Source organism: Lactuca sativa, chromosome 3, assembly GCF_002870075.4.
Source record: "Lactuca sativa cultivar Salinas chromosome 3, Lsat_Salinas_v11, whole genome shotgun sequence".
Classification (NCBI taxonomy): Eukaryota; Viridiplantae; Streptophyta; class Magnoliopsida; order Asterales; family Asteraceae; genus Lactuca; species Lactuca sativa.
In genome coordinates, this window is record NC_056625.2 from 16,468,095 (window position 1) to 16,474,682 (window position 6,588).

Below are 6,588 nucleotides of genomic sequence, written 5' to 3' on the forward strand. Positions count from 1 at the left end.
CCGTATTGGCCTCCTTGTCACGAATCCTGAGTCCTGGGCCTCTTCGTCTGGCCCATTGCGGCCTGAATCTACTCTGACTTCTTCTTCCCGAGGTGCTCCAAATCAATCTCCCGCTCAGGGGCTCTAGGAATCATGTCATTCAGGGTCTTGCGCCCTGACAAGCTTACAAAATCCCTGATGTCATCCCTTAACATATAATGATATCTCGCCTTCTTCATTTCCCCGTCCACTGCATACTGCGAAACCAACAAAGTCCTCTCTCGAAACTTGGCAGTGATCTCTGCCGTGGTCTCAGTAGTTTGACGAAGGTCCTGAAACTTTCTCACCAGCTGCCGCCCCTCTATCGTTGGTGAAAATTCCTCCCGGAATCTCGTGACAAACTCCTACCAAGACATGGCCACCATGGTCACAGATCGTAATGCACTACCGACCTCCTCCGACCAATCGTGGGCTCGATCCCTCAAAAGTCAAGATGCAAATCCCATCTTCACCACCTCAGGGCAGAAACTCGTCCGCTAAGCATTCTCCATGTCATCGATCCATCGGTGGCTAGCAATGGGGTCCTTAGCCCCATAAAACTCCGGAGCTCCACAAGCCTTGCACTCCCGAAAAGAGGGAGTCTATGCTCCGAACTGTCCTATCGCGATCTCGACCTAAAAGGCCCTGAGTCGCTCATCTAGAAGCTCCATAATCCCAGATCAGTACACTTCCTGACGCTCCTCCATAATCTCCATGATCCCCTCCTTGACCGATCCGAAAATCACAAGAGTATGCTCTAAAATACAACGAGCGATCTTTGGTGAGATAAACTCCTACATCTGCTCATCCATCAGCTCAATGCCAACACCTGGGCCTGAACCAAATCCTTCTCCATGAGTGCTCATCACCATTCTGAATAGCAACCATACAACAATCATAACATATCCAAAGAATCCTCATCCCACAGGCTAGATTCTCCATGACTTTCCTTGAGTCAAGTACGGATCATGTGCTTTTAGTAGTACGAGACCAATACTACCTTCCACACCTATCCATTCTTTCCTCAAGAATCATACCAAATCCTCTAAGTCACCTTCTCAAACTGGTAATTCAAATACATGCTAAACATCACATCACAACCCACTAAACACTTCCTAGGCTTTCCTAGGTTCCTCACCCCACCCTGCCATCAGCTGCTGAAGATCCCCTACTAGTGTCAACTAACTCCTTCATGAATACAATTGCATGCAACAAAGCTTAGATAATCTTTCGACTAAAAGACTCAACCCTATAATGGTTAGACTCAGATGAGAGTTGTGCAATAGGGCCATATCAATCGCTCTAAGATTATTTAACCTCTGCAACATGCAACTTAACATACTCATGAAATAATTAACTCACATCAATTTGAGTCCCACAAAGCACAAAGCAAGCATCATTCGAGCATCGTAAAATAAATCTAACCAGTTCATCACCTAATCTGGTCATTATATCCAATCATCAGACATCCATGCTAGCATGCAATTCTAAAAGCTCCACTAATAGGCATATAAAGACATCTATCCTAACATTCTATCATACATTCCTGAGCATATCCTTAGCCCTAATATAGCATGCAATTCTCATAACATATAACATATCAACATATATAGGTATTCTAGGAATCATTTACTTGAGATCGAATGATTTCATGCATCACACCCCTTTCTTCTTTAAAAATCTTTTTCGAAAATTCATTTTCTTTCAAAAGCTTACCAATTCCTCAGTTTGAGTTCAGACACACCTGAGAGTGTGTCCGAATCCCTCAATACAAGGCTCTGATACCAACTTTTAAAGTCCCAAAAATCCATGGAAAAATTCATTTTTTTAAAACATTAATCCATACAACATTTTGTTCCCACAAACATTCAACGTGAAAAACAATATTTATACATCAGATTAAAATTCATAAAAAAATATTGCGGAATAAAACTCTAGGGGATGTTGTATAGTCACGCCAAGCCTTTCCCTTTTGAACTGGATATACCTGAAACCATAACCATAAATTGTAAGCACAGAGCTTAGTGAGTTCCCCAAAATGCCACATACCATACATATCATTGGTCCTAGCCTGTACATTAGGCCCAACCCATAATAATGGGCCTATCCCTTCATAATCAATGGGCCTAGCCCATCATACAATTGGGCCTAGCATGTCATACAAGAGGCCTAGCCCAACATACAATGTGCCCTTTTATGTAATTAGGCCCAACCCTACATGCATGCTCACATGTCCTACCCAACATACCTTGCAAGAGTCACAAAGACAACTATCATTCTACATAACAAATTCCAGTGGGCCGACATTGGTGCCTTTGACCACAAGTATAGTGAGGAGACTCACCTCAATCAGTTGTCAACAAAACATACACTCAGGATGCTTCTACCCTAGATTCTCATACTAAACATAACCAAGATCAACCCTAATCAATAATTAAGGTAATAACCCATTACAAAAGGGTCAATTCTTATTTTATCATACTAAACCCTTTACAAACTTGACCCAACAAATCCTGGCCCAAAACCCTACGTGATTCAAAGCCCACAACGGCCCATAAATACATTTTGGTGAGTACGCCCCATGTACCACCCCGGTATGCCCCACGTACCACCCTAGTACGCCTGAGGTACTGCTCTGCTGCCCAACATCAAGTTTAAGCTCTTAATGCTTAAATACCAAATCATCTAAATCCCAAATCTAACTCTAAAGGACGTCATAAGTCATAAAGTTCCTGACTTTATGACTTTGCATGGCTTAATCGAGTCCAAACCAAAGCCCTAGATTCATAACTTCACTAAAAGGCCACTAACACATGCATGGTTGTACCACAACCAGCAAGATCCGATTTTTATAACTTAATGACCGACTAGAAATGAGGCTCAAAGGTTATGGAGTAACTTTTACTTACAAGATCCAAACAATTGGGACCAAAAGATGCTCATAACATAACCTAAAGCTAGATCTACATAAAAGAACCATCAAGATTGAAGCTTTATACCTCCAAAAGAAAGATCAAGGTGAACAAGGTCTGGATCTACAAGCTCCAAGACAACCAACACTTCTCCAGTGAGCTCATTGTTCTCCAAGATGCACCAAGAACACTCCAAATCACTAAAAGGCTCAAGAATATCACAAATGGGGCTAGGGTTTCGAAATTAGGGTTAGAGAGGATGGAGGCTGAAGATAAGAAGGGTTCCCAATAAGTTAAGGTCTTTAAATAGGTTCCAAGACCCAAATATTATGGTTTGAGATTCACGTGAGTACGCCCTGCATACCATATGTATGCCCGACATACTAAAAGGATGACCGTGACCATTTTCATGCAGTACGCCTATCGTACATGCCATGTACATGCAACATACTAGCGTTGTAGCACCTGGTTCCTGGTACGTAAATCTTATTTGAGTATTCTCTTTTTTTTAGCCTTGGACTCGGCGAGTCATAGGTCCGAATCGCCGAGTAGATACGGGACCCGGGACACGTTTAAGTTGGCGACTCGGCGAGTCCATATCCTGGACTCGGCGAGTCACCGCTGTTGGATGAAACCCTAAGTTTTAGGGGTTTGCACCCTATTTAAACATCATATCCGCCCCAGGCCAACCCCCATTCACCCTCAGATCTCCCAACCCTCGTTCTAAGCTTGTTCATTGAGAGTTTGAAGCAATTGTTGTGTGTTCTTGAAGGTTTTGAGGCAAAAGGGGAGTAGATCAAGAGGAAGGGAAGGAATCCAAGTATCTTTGTGCTCTCTCAGCAGTTCCTTTGAGGTATAACCCGTTTTCCCCCTGTTTCTATGCTTATTACTTCATTTAAGTCATTCTTGAGCCAATCCCCAAGCTTGAATGTGCAATATAAGTCGTAATAAGTTGATTGGCCTTTAGATCTAGGCAAGATTGAGCTCCAGGAGCTCAGATCTGTTACCTTTATGGATCCATGTTGCTTGTTCACCCTAGATCTACCCTTTTGAGGCATTTTGAGCCCTAAATCCCTTATTGGTGAGTATCTACACGTAAAGTTGGAAACTTTACGTGGCATTCATGCTCTAGGAACCCAGATCTGTAAATGGCATGGACTGAAATCGAGCAAAATCGCGTATATAGTGATTGCATGGCGACGACTCGGCGAGTCGTTTATCAGACTCGGCGAGTCTGCTCGCGAGTCTCCGAGTTGTCCCCTTTTCGTTGTGTCGAGTGGGTGTAGTGAGTCACGGGGTGTGACTCAGTGAGTTGGAAGCCAAACTCATCCATGGAGGAACTCGGCGAGTCCATGCCCTGACTCGGCGAGTTCAAGGCAATCTCCTTAGATCAAGAACAGACTCGGCGAGTTGTTCATACAACTCGGCGAGTCACAGCATAAAGTGTTCTTCGGATGAAGATGAACTCGGCAAGTTGTTCATACAACTCGGCGAGTAGGATGAAGGACTTGAACCTCAGTTTAGAAGAAGAACTCGTCGAGTCAACGCCTAACTCGACGAGTAAGGACGGGATCCAGGACAATCGATTGGATAGGGACTCGGCGAGTTGGAGAGCCAACTCGGCGAGTCGGGTCAACTGAAAGTCGACCCTGACTTTGACTTATGACATGATCAGGGGTAAAATGGTCATTTTACCCAATGCACAGTTAGCAGTGATTGATTGAGTATGTTGTGGGAATTGCAGCCGGAGGATTTCCGGAGCAGCTGTAGGCAGTTAGTTCTCGACCAGATTAGCAGCTATTTCGAGGTGAATTTCCTTTCCAGTAGGAACGGGTCTAAGGCACCAAGGTCGACCCGTGTAGACGAGATGTTAGTACTAGTGTGTGGGCCGAGCCCGTATCTCTGGGTTTAGTCAAGTATGATATATGTGTCAATATGATAGAGTTGCTTATACTTGTTGTCTGTGTGATACTTGTATGTTATAGGTTAGCGGTTGAGTGTGGGTAGGGCCCGTATCTCTCCGAGGTTGGAGTGTGGGCTAGGCCCGTATCTCCCAGATAGTAGAGTGTGGGCGAGGCCCGTATCTCCCAGCTAGCGAAGTGTGGGCAGGGCCCGTATCTTCACAAGTGTGGGCGAGGCCCGTATCTCCCGGCTAGCGAAGTGTGGGCAGGGCCTGTATCTTCCCGAGTGTGGGTGAGGCCCGTAACTAGTACTCTGCGTTGATACCACTGCTTCTTGCATGGTATGAGGTATTATGGGGGAACTCACTAAGCTTCGTGCTTATGGTTTTCAGTTTTGGTTTCAGGTACCTCCTCAGCTAGGGGAAAGGAGCCGGCGCGGTAGCAGCATGTCACACACACACACTCTCTTGTTTCCGCAGTTACGAGTTTATTCTGGGATTGATACTCTGATATTTTGATTGATCGAATGTTGTGGTTTTTAATTTGGTTTTCGATGTGAAGTGGTTCAACTAAACAATGTTTTAATTGTTAACGTTTTCTATGTAATGTTTTATAAACGAAATTTTTGGACGTGAAATTTTGGGTCGTTACAAGCGTAGATCCATTTTGTTCATAACTTCCAATGGTCATAACTTTCGCGTTCCAAATACGATTTCAGAGTTCTTTATATGCTCAGAAAAGTAATGAAAAACCTTACCATCCCATCTAATCTCTTATGATTTAAAAGCTTCTGAATTAAAATCTTTAATTCAATAAAAAGGCCTGAAGCATCACTTTTACCCTTATACCCTTGGACTCCAAAGCACAAACCGACAACTTGGCTCACACAACCTATATAATCCACACCCAATTGGGACTAAAACCCAAACGCTTTGAAGTCTAGGGCCCTAACTTGATCCATTAATGCCGATAATTCCCAAAATAGGAAGCTTCTCGAAGCCGGATGTTACAAAATCGCACAACACGACATGTTTCACTGTCTCGACCCCGGGTGTGACAGAAGCATACTGTAACACTCTCATGCAAGTCTTTCTTACAATGATCAAACTATTGCCATATAGATATTGTATCTAAACCTTAAGAGCATCCTCAAAATGTCAATCAGGTAAGCAAATTTTGAGGATTTTTGATCTAGTTTTTTTTTACGCATTTTGATGTATTTCAAATATGCATCTATGTTTTTTTTTACAGTAAGTGGAGTTAAGGTATATTTGTATTTTATATTTATTTAGAAATTTGTATTTTATATTTATTTACATTCACTTACTTTGACTAAATTTGTGATTTATCTCATATAATTAACAATTTTTATAAATATATGAATTATATGGGTTGCAGTTTGTTGGAAAAAAAACTCATTATTTACTTATGACTAAACTTCATAAATGGTCCCTGTGCTTTCATAAAATCTGAAATTTCGTCCTTAATTTCAAAAAGTCTTACAGATGGTCTTTATGGTTTCAAAACTTTTAATAAATGTCATTATTTCTAACTCCGTCAACTTTTATCCGTTAAGTTATGATCATCATTTCACTATAATAGGACCACTTATGAGTTTTTTATTATTTAAAAAAGAAAAAAATAAATTCTCTCTCTCTCTCTCTCTCTCTCTCTCTCTCTCTCTCTCTCTCTCTCTCTCTCTCTCTCTCTCTCTCTCTCTCTCTCTCTCTCAGTACTCTGCGTTGATACCACTGCTT